Below are 15750 nucleotides of genomic sequence, written 5' to 3'. Positions count from 1 at the left end.
CGCCTTTAGTCGCAAAACGCCACAAATTAATCAAATATGTTTTTTAGGCCAATTAGGGTCTTGGAAATAAGTAATGAGTCATCTGCAAAAAGTAATATTGGAATCTTAGAACATTCCAAGGAGGGAGAGTCATTCAGAAAGCCCAGTAGGTGTGTAGCAACATCATTAACATACAATGATAAAAGTGTCGGTGCCAGCATGCATCCCTAGCAAACACCTCAAATTATCAGAATACGATCAATCAATTCACCTTAAGCACCACACCGCACTTGGGCGTAGTTATCATCACAAATATGTGCAATGAGTTTAACCAATTTAGAGGTAGCACCTAGCCCAGCAATAACACTCCAGAGCTTGTCCTGAGCGACAAGGTCAATGGCTGCACGTAGATCAACAAACGCCACATAAAGATTTTGTTTGTCTAACAGGATATGTTTCCAGTACATGATGACAAGCCAGAACACCTCGTCAACCGTGCTAGTTTTAGCAGGAAAGCCAACTTGTAGGGAGATATTATATCATGTTCATTCATCCAATCAAGTAGTTTGTCTAGAACATACATAGCAAAGATCTTCTGTAAATTATCGATAAGGCTCATGGAGAAGTAGATGCAGGGCATGCCGCCATTGCCTTTTGTATGGATTGGGATGACCTCCACCCTCTTACAAGTATCAGGGATTTTGTAGCCAGCTGGAATGGCATTAGACAGGAGATTGATATAGCTGGACCAAACAGTAGTCTCAGATTTCAGCAGGTCATCAATGATCTTGCCTGGGTCATGGCTCTTTGCAGGCCTAAACCGATCTATAGCTAGTCTAGTGTCAGAAAGACTGAAGATTACGTGACTGCTCATATCAGGGGTATCATCGCAAGTCAAGGCCATATCACAAAATCCTAGGGATAGATAAACAGTGTCAGCCTTGACATATAGAAAAGCGTAATTGTAAACCCATTTATCAGTCTTGATGTAATGTGAACCAGTAGGGGTTTTATAAAGACTTGTATGGGACACTGCTTTCCAGAATGTGTTATTTGTCCTGAACTAAGTCTTGCCACGCTTTATATTCCCAGGCTCTCATCATCTTCTCAAGTGTCTGTTTGTACTGATATCTGGCATTTTTAATTTCTGAACGAAAGAGTGATCTAATGTATGCTGCAATTTTATATTGACACAGGGAAGTTGGTTATGTGTAGCCTTTTTATAAAAACAACTTGTGGTATAACTCAACAGGGATCTCCATTATAGGAATACCCTCTTCAGGACATCCAACAGAATTTTTCATGTGGTCAGGAAACTGATGATGAATCTCAAACATCAGGTTCTGGTTGAATACAACTTTGGTCCAAGAGACTCATCTGTGAATATTTGAAAGCATTGGAAGGGGCACCTCTGTGTGGGTCAAGGCAAATGATCTGCCAAAGACAGCTCCTTTAAAAGTGGTAATCAGAGAGTTATGGTCACTATCAATGTGATTATCAATAATCATATCCTCAAGTAAAGGCCATAAGAGCAAATCGACAAGGACATATTGTTACTCCGTTAGACCCCTCTCTCGAAGGGTGGTGCCATCTCAGGGTCCGAATGAGCTCACCCATTGCAAGCTCTTAGGCCCCTATCCACCACAACTGAGGCTAGCTGAAGAGCTACAATAGAAATGTGTCTAAGTGGAGTACCAGTTAGTGTAAGAATATTCAATTTTTCATTCTCCTGCTCAATTAGGGTATTAATGCAGGTAGAGGGCTCATAGGTGGCATTAAAATCATCAGCAAAAATATTCTTAGCATACTTCTGCTGGGATTCAATAAGGTAATTCAAGAGCACTGCAATTGGCAAATTCATACCGGCTGTCACCGATCTTATATAAGCATTAAAAACTACCATACTTCAAGCCCGTAGAAAACTTAAGATAAATCCCCATTAAATCATGTGAGTCACTTTTAAGCATAGCTTGAGTACGAGGAGCAGAGTTTTTGATCAAACCCAATAACCGCCCAGAAGCACAGCCAAATTTCCGTGGTGGTATGGCCTCTATGCTGTTAGTGGTAAAACCATTGCAGCACACCCTTTCAGTAGACCATGCGACTTGGAATACGCACGCACATAACAACTTTCTATGGAGGAGCTCAACTCACCATAAAAAAGTTTTGAATTTGTACCAGCCAAGTTCCTGCAGATGACAGAAACATTGATTTTTGGGGAACTACCCTTGCTAAGTGATTTATCTCAAGGCAGTAGGAGGTGCCACTCTGAAAGGCAGGATATCTAATGAGTAGCTTCTCTTGTAAAGCCAAGCTATCCCAGTTCCATGAGTGGATTGGATTGGGCTTCTCGCACATCTCACCTGTGTTGGCCACAGTGATATTCTTTCATTAATCAGGGTGGAAAGACTGTTCTCATGATACAGGGAACTGGCAGTAATATAAGTGGATCCAAATTAGCACCATCCAAAGAACATAGGCTAACCAAAGGAGCAGCTGGAGCCACTTATGCTTGTAAAGGGAGAACAAGAGGCATTGTATCATTGCCTGTGTCAAGAACATCCACATTTTTTTGTGATACCCCCTTAAATCATTTCCCGCCACACATCTTCAATAGGGATTTCCCATCAGGTGCAGCTTTGCTTAATCATCAATTCTACTAATAAAGTTCCCTACTAAGGGCCGATTCCAGTTACGGACCTGCAAGTACGATGCAACCGAACCCTGTGAAATTGTGAAATGCAGGGTTGGAGCCCTTCCATCCAAAATGGGAATTGGCTCTTAAGAGTTTAATTTGATGTAAATCATTGGACAGGGCGATCAGTCCAACTCCCTCAGTGGAATTCATGTGGCAATAATCAGTAGCTTTCACAGTGGACAACACAACAACATGAACAATATTCACAGGGGATAGAGAGGGATGAGAACTGGGATTCTCTGGGGGTGCATACTTGTTGTGACAACAAATACTGGGATCTATAACAATTTTGGGGGAAAGGGGAACTTTCCCTGTCAATGGTAACACAACAGGGTCAGTGTTCTCAGCAGGGCCATTTAATCCAGTGGTAACCACAAATGTACCAAGCTTGGTTGAATAGTTGCCACCTTCCCTTTTGTGCTTAAACATTTCAAGCACTGCATTGTGGCCAGACATAGCTACCTGGATAGGCTCTCGTTACTTTAATATGTATTCAAGCTCTTCAGTGAGTGAGTCTAATCTATGCCATCCAGAGTACAGTTGGACCCAGCGCTTTTCTGTATTGTCTTGGGACAAGAAGGATCTTTGTTAGATTCTAAAGCTTTGCATTTTCCTATTTCAAGTTAGCAAAACAGTAATCGCTTGCTCACTTATAACACTGGTCAAAAAGAAATAAATGCCCACAAGGGTATAAACTTTGCAGTTGTGTGATAGTTAGTTTGTGTTTTGAATACCTGGCTTAACGGAGGACTTATCCAAGGGTGAGGGGAATATCAAAGAGAGTAGGCCATGCCTCTTCTTGTTGGTGATGGGCATGCTTAGGACAGCTTTTGGACTGGGCTTTGTCCTAGCTCAGCCCGTGTGCATCCCACACAGCAGGAGAGTTGTTGCCACTCAATGCACAGTGGGGACTACTTCATCAGCTCCTGGCAAGCAGCACCTCCAGGCACAAATGCTTATGGGGCACGAAAACCTCCCAAACACGCTACTCATTTTTTGCCCAGTCATCGGCACTTATAGCGCCGTGTGGGCTCCTCCTCTGGCTCCCAGCAAGAAGCACCTCTATGTGCAAAGGCTTATGGGGCCTGAAGTCATCCCCAAACAGGCTGTTTGTGTCCTCCCCAAGTCATGTGACCCAGAAACAGGCTGCAGCCACCAAGTAGATACGACAGGAACATGCCAGCTTTCTAAAAGTGAATATGACAGCTACAACAGTTCAAGAAAACAATTACATAAAAGCAACAACAAATTATTACAGTTGCACATAAATACATAAACATTTAATTAATCAATCAATCAATCAAGGAATTTGTAAAGCGCACTACATACCCGTGAGGGTCTCAAGGCGCTGGGAGCTGCTACTGATCGAAGAGCCAGATCTTGAGAAGTCTTCTGAAGGCCAGTAGGTCTTGGGTCTGTCGTAGGTTGGTGGAGAGGGTGTTCCAGGTCTTGGCGGCGAGGTGGGAGAAGGATCTGCCGCCGGCGATCGTTTTATGAATGCGGGGGACTGTGGCGAGGGCGAGGCTGGCTGAGTGGAGGCTGCTGGTGGGGGTGTAGAAGCTGAGTCGTCTGTTGAGGTTTGCTGGTCCGGCGTTGTGTAGGGCTTTGTGTGCGTGGGTGAGGAGTTTGAAGGTTATCCTCCTGTTGACGGGAAGCCAGTGTAGGCCTGTCAGGTGGGGGGTGATGTGGCTGCATCGGGGATGTCGAGGATCAGTCGTGCCGAGGCGTTCTGGATATGTTGCAGCCGTCTCAGGAGCTTGGTTGTAGTTCCTGCATAGAGGGCATTTCCGTAGTCCAGCATGCTGGTGACGAGGGCCTGGGTGGCGGTTTTTCTCGTTTCGGAGGGGATCCACTTGAAGATGCTGCGGAGCATTCGGAGGGTGTTGAAGCAAGATGCAGAGATGGCGTTGACCTTGGTCATGGAGAGGGTGGAGTCGAGGATGACCCCCAGGTTGCGTGCGTGGTCGGTGGGTGCTGGAGCTGTTCCCGGGGAGGTAGGCCACCAGGAGTAGTCCCAGGCTGAGGGGGTGGAGCCGAGGATGAGGACCTCCGTCTTGTCAGAGTTTAGCTTCAGCCTGCTGTCCTTCATCCATTCGGCGACGGCCTTCATTCCCCTGTGGAGGTTGGCTTTGGCGGTGAGAGGGTCTTTGGTGAGGGAGATGATCAGCTGGGTGTCATCGGCGTAGGAGATGATTTAAAGGCTGTTCTTAAAAACAATGTAATTATAAACCACAACAGAAATCATGTAAAAAATCATAGAAAAAGTAGCCATAATAAATAAAAAAACTATTATTACTGCAAAATCAATTATTGCTAAAAGGACAACTATACAAAATCACAATTGAACAATACACAAATTGTGGTCGCACAGTTAAACAATAAATATCAATTGAAGACACACGTGTACAGTGTAAACAGAGGAAAAATGGAAGATGAAAGAATGTTAAAACAAAGACAAGTCCCAAAGATCACAGAAACAACAATTGGAATAAATGTTTCCTCTTCAATAAATGCCAGGGACAGGTATCAGTGCTTCTTCCACCTATGTACTTTATAGGGTCATTATCAGGACAGACAACAACATTTTCAACAACCAATCAAAATGATTTGTACAGTTGGAATCAAATGTATTCAGATGTAGTCAGAATATGGAAGCCAAAAGAATTCCAGCCGTAAAAGTTCAGGCACACATATACAAATCACAGTGTCCCTGGGGTCTTTATGCAACCTTAAAGCTGGCAACCTCAAAATTCCAATGTACAAAGCTTAACTCTGTCGATTAAATGATGATGCAGGCCTTCAATGCTTTTTAAAACTGGCATATTCAAAATAGTAACTTAAAATACAACTTTATCATTAAGGAGAAAGAGGTGACAGAGGTGCAGAAGGAGGTAAGAGAACTGCAGAAGGAGGCAAGAGAGGTACAGAAAGAGGCAAGTGAGGTACAGAAAGAAGCAAGATAAGTGCAGGAAGAAGCAACAGAAGTGCAGAAAGAGGGAAGAGGGGTAAGAGAAAGAGGCAAGAGAAGTGCAGAAATAAGCAACAGACTTGCAGAAAGGGGGAAGAGAGGTGGAGAAAGAGGCAAGAGGAAGCACAAAGATCAAGAGAGGTGCAGAAAGAAACAAAAGAAGTGCAGAAAAAAGTAACAGAGTTGCAGAAAGAACCAACAGAGGTGCAAAAAGAGGCAAGAGGAGTGCAGAAAGAGGCAGGAGGGATGTGAAAAGAAGGAAAAGAGCTGCAGAAAGAAGCAACAGAGGTGCTGAAAGACGCATGAAGGGTGCAGAAAGAGACAAGAGAGGTGCAGAAAGAGGGGAGAGGGTGTAGAAGCAGGTAAAAGGGGTGCAGAAAGAAGCAGTGAGATACAGAAAGAGGAGATACAGGTACAGAAAGAAGCCAGTGAGGTGCAGAAACATGCAGGAGAAGTATTGAAAGAGGCAACAGAGGTGCAGAAGGAGGTAAGAGAACTAAAGAAAGAGCCAAGAGAGGGGCGGCAAGAGGTAAGTTAATTGCAGAAAGAAGCAACAGAAGTACAGAAAGAGGGAAGAGGGGGTAGAGAAAGAGGCAAGAGAAGTTCAGAAATAAGCAACAGACATGCAGAAATGGTGAAGAGTGGTGGAGAAAGAGGCAAGAGGGGTGCAGAAAGAGGTAAGAGAGGTGCAGAAAGAGGCAGGAGGGGTGCAGAAAGAGGGAATAAGGGTGCAGAAAGAGGCAAGAGGGGTACAGAAAGAAGCAACAGAGGTGCAGTAAGAGGCAAGAGAGATGCAGAAATAAGCAAGAGTGGCTTGCACATCATTAGTACCAATTTAACAACCACATTTAGCAATAAGTAACATTTGACCATTCTAGATTTGCAAAGGGCCTTCCACCACTCTGTAACACTTGCCGCTACATTTTTGGTAACGTTTGAGCCATTTGAGCTAGAAACAAGGGTTTTTTGGTTCAAATCTGCAGATTAGGGAGCAGAGGATGGATTATGTGAATAATGCTGAAAATGTATAATTGTGCGAAAGTCGGTGCAGCCAAACAGTCGCATAATTCCAGTGTCCCTGCTCATACCTCTAACTAGGTCCACAAGTTTCCTCAGTGCTTCCTTCTTTTTTTGTCTCACTGAGTCCATTGTTGGGCTTCTATGGAAATGAGAAAACCTAAACCTAAGGTTACCACTCCACAACACAGTATACCATACCCCATAATTACTCTCCATAACACATAATCCCACTCTACATAATTCCTATACACTAAATACCACATACTTTCTATCCACATAATTTCACTGTACGACATACTACATTATTCAACTACACACAACGTACATCCACCCCACTCCAAAAAACATTAGTAAAAAACTTTACATTTACAACACCAATAGATCTAACTCTAGCAAATGTGAAACCTATTATATTGCAATTGCTTCTTTAACTAGTAATCACGTTTGCAGAGTGGTGGAGAAAGGGTGCTGGGCCTCCAACCAGCGCTCGGGAATTCTGCTGCTTAGGACTTACAGGAGGTACCAGGAGGGCTTCTTGGCCCCAAAGTCCCTTAGGAGTAAAGTGAACTTCATCCCCAACCCGTAGTCTGGCAGGAGGAGAAAGGGGGGTGTGGCCTCCAAAGACGTCTTAGCAATCCCACTGTGTGGGACCTACTGGAGGTAACAAGAGGGGTAGTTGGCCCCCAAGGAGATCCTTGGGGGCCAACTACCCCTCCTATCACCTCCAGTAAGTCCCACACAACATCATTGCTAAGCTGTCATAGCAGTCCCTGCCCCCTTTGCCACCACTCTGCATACAAGCTCCCGGGCACGCTCTTGGGTGTGGATTGAAGTCCCTTTCGCTGCTGGGGGTCCTTAGGGGCAACTAGCCTACCTCTTACTTCCAGTAAGCCCCACATAGTGGGATTGCTGAGAGGTGGACACAGGCCATGCCCCCTTTCTCCACCACTCTGTAAACACACCTCTTGGTTGGGGGATGAAGTCCCCTTGCCTCCTGAGGGTCCCTGGGGGTCAACTAGCCCTCATGTTATTTCTAGTAAGCCCCACACAGCTGGATTGCTGAGATGTGGTCCCCTTTTTACACTACTCTGCAAACACGCCTCCTGGTGCTCTGGTGCTCGGGGGATGAAGTCCACTTTATTCCTGAAGTCCTCAGGACACAAGAGGACCTCATCTCCCCACCAGCAGTGCGCCAAGAGGTGCGTTTGCAGAGTGGTGTAAAAAGGGGCATTGCCTCAGACCACCTCTCAGCAATCCCACTGTGTGGGGCTTACTGGAGGTTCCTGGTGGGCTAGTTGGCCCCCAGTGACCCTCGGGATTCAATGGGACTTAATCCTCCAACTTAGAACGCATCAGGAAGCTTGTTTGCAGAGTGGTGCTTGAAGGGGGCCGGGCCTCTGGCAAGGTGCCGTATTTCTTTTTTTGGTTTTGTTAGAAGGGGGGCTGTGTGGCTCCCCTTCTTTTACTATTTTATCTGGCCCCGGGAACCCCATCCCGCGGGCCTGGCCACCCTTTTTTTTTATTTGGCAGGAGGGCCACGTGGCCCACCTCCTGAGGCCAATTATGACCCCAGGCACCCATTCCCCCGTGGCCTGGCCAGCCTTGTTTTAAAAAAAAGAATTTTGAGGGTGGCCATGTGGCCCCCCTCCTGAGGCCAATTATGGACCCGGGGCCCCATTCCCCGGGGCTGGCCTCCATCCCTCCCCTCAGTGGAGGCCCATTGCCCCCACAGTCCCTGCTAGCTCCCCGCCTCCTGCCGGACCCAGCATTGCTCTTGGGCAAGGGGAGCTACTAACAAGCAGCTCCCCTTGCCCAAAAGCAATTCTGCTTTGCTTCTTGGAAGCAAGAGCAGGTATGTGCTCGCTCCCAAGAAGCAAAGCAGTGTTTGATGTGACAGGGCTGGAGCTGTGCTCTCGCCCTGCCATGGCAAACGGCAATGTCCCGGGGGTGGGCACCCCGGGACATTGCAGGAGCTGGCCTTGGGGGTGGCGGTCCCCAGGGCCATTGAGGGCTTCAGGAGGGGAGCCACGTGGCCCCTCTCCCTACATTGGCATAGCCCTGGAGAGGTGGTGGTCCCTTGGGCTTGGGAGGCCCATGAGGAAGCCCCGGGGAGGTGGTAGTCCCTGGGACTTAGGGGGTCTGTGAGGCCCCCACCTCAAAAATTTTAAAGCCCTGGGGAGGTGGCAGTCCCTAGGCAGCGTGGGGATGTTTGGAGCCCCCCCCACGCATTTTATTTCGAGCCCCAGGGAGGTGGCGGTCCCTGGGACTGTGGTGGGCTGCATTCTTCCGCGCAGAATAAACCAAGCCCAGGGGAGGTGGTGGTCCACGGGGTTTTGGGGGCCCCCGCGGTCCCCTGCATATAATTTCCCCATTGCCCCCAGGACCTGGCCCACGCTGGGGCTCAAAGAAACACGCTTTGTTTTTTTTTCTCAGGATTCGTGCACTCAGCACAAATTCTACTGTTTAACAAAAAAATGCTTTTTTGGGCCTGGGCGTCAGGGCGTTTCTACCCTGCCCCTTTTTCTTGTTTTAATATTTTTTTACTGTTTTGTCACAAGATGGCTGCAAACACTTCCTGGTTTGGAGTGTTGGCAGCCAATCAAAATGAAGCTTGTGCTCGGGAGGATTTGCGGCTCTTCCTCGGTGCTCAGATATCAATATTTTAATTTTTTAACACTAGACATCAGGAATTACATTTATGCAGTATGTTATGGGGGGAGCAGGCCTCCTGGCAGCCCAATACAATTTCTGCCTTCCAGGGGGAAGATAGGGTTATTTATCCCTCCAATCTGGCCCCCCTTGGGGGCAGAAAGCCCACTAAACACCAGACATATAAAAAAAGAGCCTAATATTGTTCCACTTGTAACGGTGAATGGCTGCACTTGTTGGGCTTGGGTAGGCTGCCATCTGGGAAACCTACCAAACCTACCTACAGTAGATTAAATGAATCTACGTCAAGACATATTCGTAGATGCAACTAACTATAAACATATAAGGTTTTCATTCCGTAAACGAAAAATAGAGAATGTTTTACGTGAACCACTTTTCCGCTATTAGTCCCGTAATCAGGTGGGGGTGTTTAACACGTTTGTTTACCTAGGAGTACTTAAGATTATGACATTATACATGTAAACATACTAGATAAGGGAAGGTTGTTTACCTAATAGAACATTTATCAGATAAGATTATATCTAACAAGACTGTGACTAATGGGTCACATATAGTTAAAAGTGAGAAACATTGTACTGCTACTATGTAGCATTAATTCTTGCTTTATGTTCCTCTCTTCTATTTACCATCAGTAAAAAGATTCTGTTCCTATACAAAGAAACAGATACCATGGGATTCTGTCCATCCATCTGTAGAAATCACATGCATTATTGGCCCCGTCAGAACTAATTGGGATATAGCGAATCAATCGCTGGAATTGTCCATCACCCAACAATCGATAACATTAGTGGCTGTTTATACAGCCCAAAGGTAATAATGTCACACTCTTCTCAAACTTGCTATACTCCCTCACAGTCTAAAAATAAGGGGTATAGTAGATACTAATATTGTGATCTCTTCATAGTTGCAGTCGAAGTAAGTCTGAGAGCTACCATGGGAACCACGTACACCTTCATTGGTGAGAAGGTTTCTCAGCCCTATACTACTATCAATACACCAGATCTAATCCGGGAGCATGAAGCATGTTGATCTTTTTGTCAGTTATAGATAAGTGCTATCCTGACATTTTCAATTCAGCATGAGGGCTCCACATCTCTTAATGTGAAGGAGGGATATAAGATGTAAACATATTTACCTCTTTTAACAATAGAAACACATAACTGCAATGTTTCAAATTCTGAACCCTAAAATTAATAGGGTGTCTTTTCTCAAAAACTGATCCTATTATTATTTCCTTTAAGTCACTTGGAGGTACGTTGAAGGATTTCTATCCTTTTGCTTTTATTCTTTTTCTCACTATGGAGTAGTAGTCACTATTAGCTATGATTAAGTAAATTATCTCATTAAGGGTGCCACAATTGATATCATTCCCTTTGCTTTCAGATTCCCTATTACCCTCCGCTGTAAAAATATTGAAATGGAGAGGTCCTGAAGAAGATGGATTAAAGTAATTCCTATCCACTGAAATGTACGTTGGCCTAATGGATTCCCAGCTGGCAGCATAATCATGGACACTAATGACGGGCTCTTCCCATGATTTTAGCGTTGCATGGCATTCCAAGTTGGGACCTGGATATATATGATGTGTGAATGTGTGAGTACGGCATGAAAGGCTGTGATGGGATATACTGAGGTGTGGTGTGATGTGATGTGAGGGTGATCACAATATGGGGACATGCATAATTATGCCTATTTTGTGTGCAAATGAAGGATTTATAAGATGTTGAATTATACACAAATTGAATTGTATATATGAGTACAAAAGAAATTTAGAAAAAAATGTTTTACTCTTTCCTAAAAAAGATAATAATAAACAAGGATGTAAATAAATTGAATATTGTTGTATCTCTTGATTCCTACAGCAAAGGGTAGCCCAGCAAGCTAATAGTAGCCATTGACAAATTGATATAGGATGAGTGAGAGTGTTTTTCAGTTCGTACTAATGCATCAAAACACTTTTTGGCTTATGCTAGCAGGAATTTGTCACAGATGGAACATGCTTATTCACAATCTGAAAAAGAAATCCTCACTGTGGTGTGGGGGTGTGAGCATGTTCATGTGTTCCTGAATGGAAAGCACCTCACAGTTGTCACTGATCACTAAGCATTACTCACCATTTTCGACAATCCTAAAGCCAAGATGCCTCCTCACATTAAGAGGTAGGGGTTGATACTGCAGGAGTGTGATTATACGATTATGCATTCCCAGGAAAAGATCAAAACCCTGCTGACATCTTCTCGTGTGTATCAATACCGTGTCATGGCACCACTTCTAAAGTGGCTGATGCTTATGCTCACTTAATCGTAAAATCCAGTAGCCTTGATGCCATATGATTGGAACAAATCTTAGCTGCCAGAGATTTGCTAATACTCAATGACATTATTACATATCAATCTTGGAGAAACATACTCGACCTCTTCATGATGATCTTAAATACCAAGGGGCAGATTTATGTTCCATGGCGCATCCCTGCCAATCAGCATGGATGCGCCAGGGAAGATGCGTCACGCAAGTATGCCCTTGCGCCACCGCAGATGCGCCGCATCGTGGCGCAAGGACAAGCAGATACGTGACGCATCTGCCGGTGTAAGGTTGGCGCAGTGCTGAAGTTGCGTCGCAAGCGCGACGCAACTCCAGCACTGTTCCAACCTACCCTATCCCTAACATGGTGCGTCAAGCCTTACGCCTGCTTCAGGCAGGCGCAGGGTTTTGACGCATCAGCGTTGGGAAAGTGACTCAGTGAAATCTTATAGATTTCACTGAGTCACTTTTCAGGGGCGTTCCTGCGACGGAACGCCCCCCCTGTGTAGCAACGCCCACATGAAACCTGACGCAGGTTTCATGTGGTGCAGGGCTTTACACCGTGACGCATCTCCATAGATGCGTCACAATGTAAATGGGGCGCAGCATGGTGCAGGGTTTACGCCGCTGATGCGTCACAAAAGTGACGCAACGACTGCGTAAAAGGGGCGCAAGTCCCTCATAAATCTGCCCCCAAAAATTCAAAAATGTGCAGGAAGAATTTTCAGTTACCCCGGAAGGCATTACTTTTTAGGATCAAGAATTGTCATACCTGAGAGCCTGCGACAACAAGTCATTGCACTGGCACATGAGGGACATAGTGGAGTTGTTGCTGCTAAACGGACTCTATTGGACAAATTGTGGTTCCCTCATCTTGATGAAAGAGTTGAAAAGGAATTAAGGGCATGTTATTTATGCAACTGCTTGTCATCTGAAACAACTCTGAATCCACTAAACATGTCTTATTTTCCAAAACAAGCTTGGGAGAAGATTGCAATAGATTTTTTGGGACCCCTGACCAATGTTCCCTCTAATTTATTTCCTCTGTGTGCGGCAATGTAACGTCTCTGTGCACTGCAGCCAAGGCTATGGGCACCAAGAAACTGACCATGCATGCAAGAGTTACCAGGATTTCCACTTTAGGCCAAACAGGCATATACCCACATGTTTCTTTATTTGCATTTGTTACGCTAAACAGGTTTACAAACCTGCATTGTGTGTTAGTCCTTCTGTGGTGCAGCTTTTCCCTGGCATTAATGCTACATGAGAGGTAGAGCTACGCAAGACTGAAAATTCATAGGAAGGGTTGAGCCAGATACAATACTTTAGAATATCCCAAATGAAATGATACAGCAAGTGGCATGCAAAAAATATGACAAAGACTCTTTCAACTTATAAAGAGGTTATTTTATTGTTCAGAGTTGAATTTGAATGTATTCATAGTATAATAGGTGATAGCAAAGCAAAATGAGGATGACAAACTTTGACACCATAGGAATTGCGCAGCAGAATGCCACAACCCTAAAACCTGACACCTAACTGTTTCATTGCACTGAATATGCAGCATCAGATTGTAACCCTAACAACCATTCTTCAATATCACATCAGGTTCCGGATACCATAACGATGGGATTTTTCAGTTACTACATTAGGTATAACACAACAATGGGACCTAAGGCTGAAACTAGTCAGACTATTGGCTTCGCTAATGTTTTTTAGCTGGATCAAACAAATGAATAGCAATGATTTTATTAAGATAATATGAACTGAAAATATCTGCCCTTCACACATATATTTTTTGACCCCACAGCTATCTGAAATCTTCAGTATGCATATATCACACGTCATCTCTTCTTGTGCACCTTTTTTTCACTCTCTCCTGAACATCCTTCATTTCACTTCCTCTACTTCAACACCTCACACACACATAAACACACACATCACACACACACTCACCTGCTGCAAGTGCTGCATTTTGCTTCACTTTGGTAATGTCTTAGTTGGAAAGTTGTGTATCTCTTGCAGCCATTTTTTCACGGTTAGAAATACCATGTATGTTATTTTCATACATTTCTTAAAGCACACGTGTACCCAGGGGTGTCTTGGCACTGAATCAGCATAGCAAACACGTAGTGAGAAGGATACTCGATACTAGTTGTTAAACAGCCAGCTGTGCAGCACATTTCTGAAGGTTAATAAGGAAGAAGCAGCTCTGATGTTAAAAGGTAATGCATTCCAGCGTTTAGGGGCTTATAGGGTAAAGTAACTACCACCCCAATTAAGTCTTATGATCTGGTGCTGGTGACCTTCAGAGAGTCTTTGAATCACAGGTCCCTACTGGGTTCATACCATGCTAGGGAACATTTAAGATGATCAGGGCTGAAGTTGTGGAGAGCTTTGTAGGTAAGAGAGAATATTTTAAATTTAGTTTGATTACCTAAATATAACCAGTGGAGTCCTTTAATGGCTTGGGAGACTGACTGGAATTTCAGAAGGCCAAGGAGGAGTCTAGCAGCCGTATTCTGTATAGTTAATTCAGATGTTGCTTTTGGAGATTTAAGCACAGTCCAATGGAGTAATCCAGTTTTGTAAGAATTATCAAGGTGATTACTGTTTTCCTTGAGTTGGAGGGAATAAGGGGACTGATTTTCCTGGTGATTCTGAGGGTGTTGAAGCTTGAGGAAATGACTGAATTGATGTGTTCACTAAAATGTAACTTATTAAGATTTTAAGGTTTCATGCTTTTTGGGCTGGGGATGGGGGTGCTCCTAGTTCTGTGATCCAGCAAGTGGGATTCCAGAATTGTGGATTATTACCAAAGAGGATGACCTCAGTTTCGTCCGAGTTCAATTTAAGGCAATGTTTGCCCATCCAATTGATGATAGCTCTCATGCAGTTGTGAAGTTGGAGGTTAGTGTGGTTAAGGTTGTTGGAGGCAGACAATACGACTTGTGTTTCATCAGTGTAAGACATGGGTGAGAAGCAAAAGAAGCTGATAAGGGATGTTAATTCAGTGACGTAGATGTTATAAAGTAAAGGGCTGAGTGAGGACCCTTGAGAGACCCCACAAGGAAGAGAGAATGGTCTGGATGTGACGTTGTCCAACATCACTGAATATTCTCTGCCCTTCAGGAAGGACCATAGCAAGGCAAGAGCTTTGTTATTGATGCCAATGTGCTTAAGGCGAAGGATCAAAGTGGAATGATCCACTGTATCGAAGGCCGCCGCTAAGTCAAGAAGAATGAGGGCTGCCTGCCTCCCTCATCTAAGATGGTTCTTAACTCATCTGTGGTTTTGATTAATGCGGTCTCTGTGCTGTACTCAGCCATAAAACCAAATTGTGTGGAGTCCAATAGATGATTAGATTGGATAAATTGCGTCAGTTGAGTATCTATAATTTGTTTATTAGCTTTGCTGGAAAGGGCAATCTGAAAATAGGAAGGTAGTTGGCTGGATTTTCTGGATCCAGATTGGGCTTCTTAAGAAGTGGAAAGATAGAGGCCTTCTTCCACATGGTGGCAAAAATCCCTGTAGCAAAAATCCCATTAAAGATGTTGGTCAGGTAGGGAGCTATAGGTACAGGGATCTGTTTGAGGATGGAGGGGGGGCACGGGTCATAGGGAGATCCGATTTTCGTAAATTGGATGATCTTGAAAACTTTTGGAGGGATAGTGGGGTGAATTCACTAAGAGTGCTGCTACCCAAGTCATAGTGAGCTGTTGAAGAGTTCTTACTGGAGTCAGCAGGGCTTGATGAAATTAACAGATTATATATTTGACCTACTTTGTTGCAGACATGCTGGGCTATCTTTTCACACTCTGTGATTTGTACGTAGGCCAAAATTGGAGGTGAATGTAGTCTGAAAAGTTTTAGGACTCCCTGACAGGCACTGTGAGAAACTGGCACTGCATTCTGCCTTACGTACAAAGCTCTCAATCATGTACCATCATAATCACACACACCCATTGTTTTTACTTAATAAGCCACAGGGCTGCAACTCAGTGAACAGCATGTCATATAGTGCATAAGAAACTGCAAATTCAAATTTGTAAAACCTCATCCTCTCAAGTAATGCACAATGAAATGATGCATGAAGCATTCATGCATCTCAGCA

Source organism: Triturus cristatus, chromosome 5_1, assembly GCF_964204655.1.
Source record: "Triturus cristatus chromosome 5_1, aTriCri1.1, whole genome shotgun sequence".
Classification (NCBI taxonomy): Eukaryota; Metazoa; Chordata; class Amphibia; order Caudata; family Salamandridae; genus Triturus; species Triturus cristatus.
Note: the sequence above shows the minus strand (reverse complement) of the source record.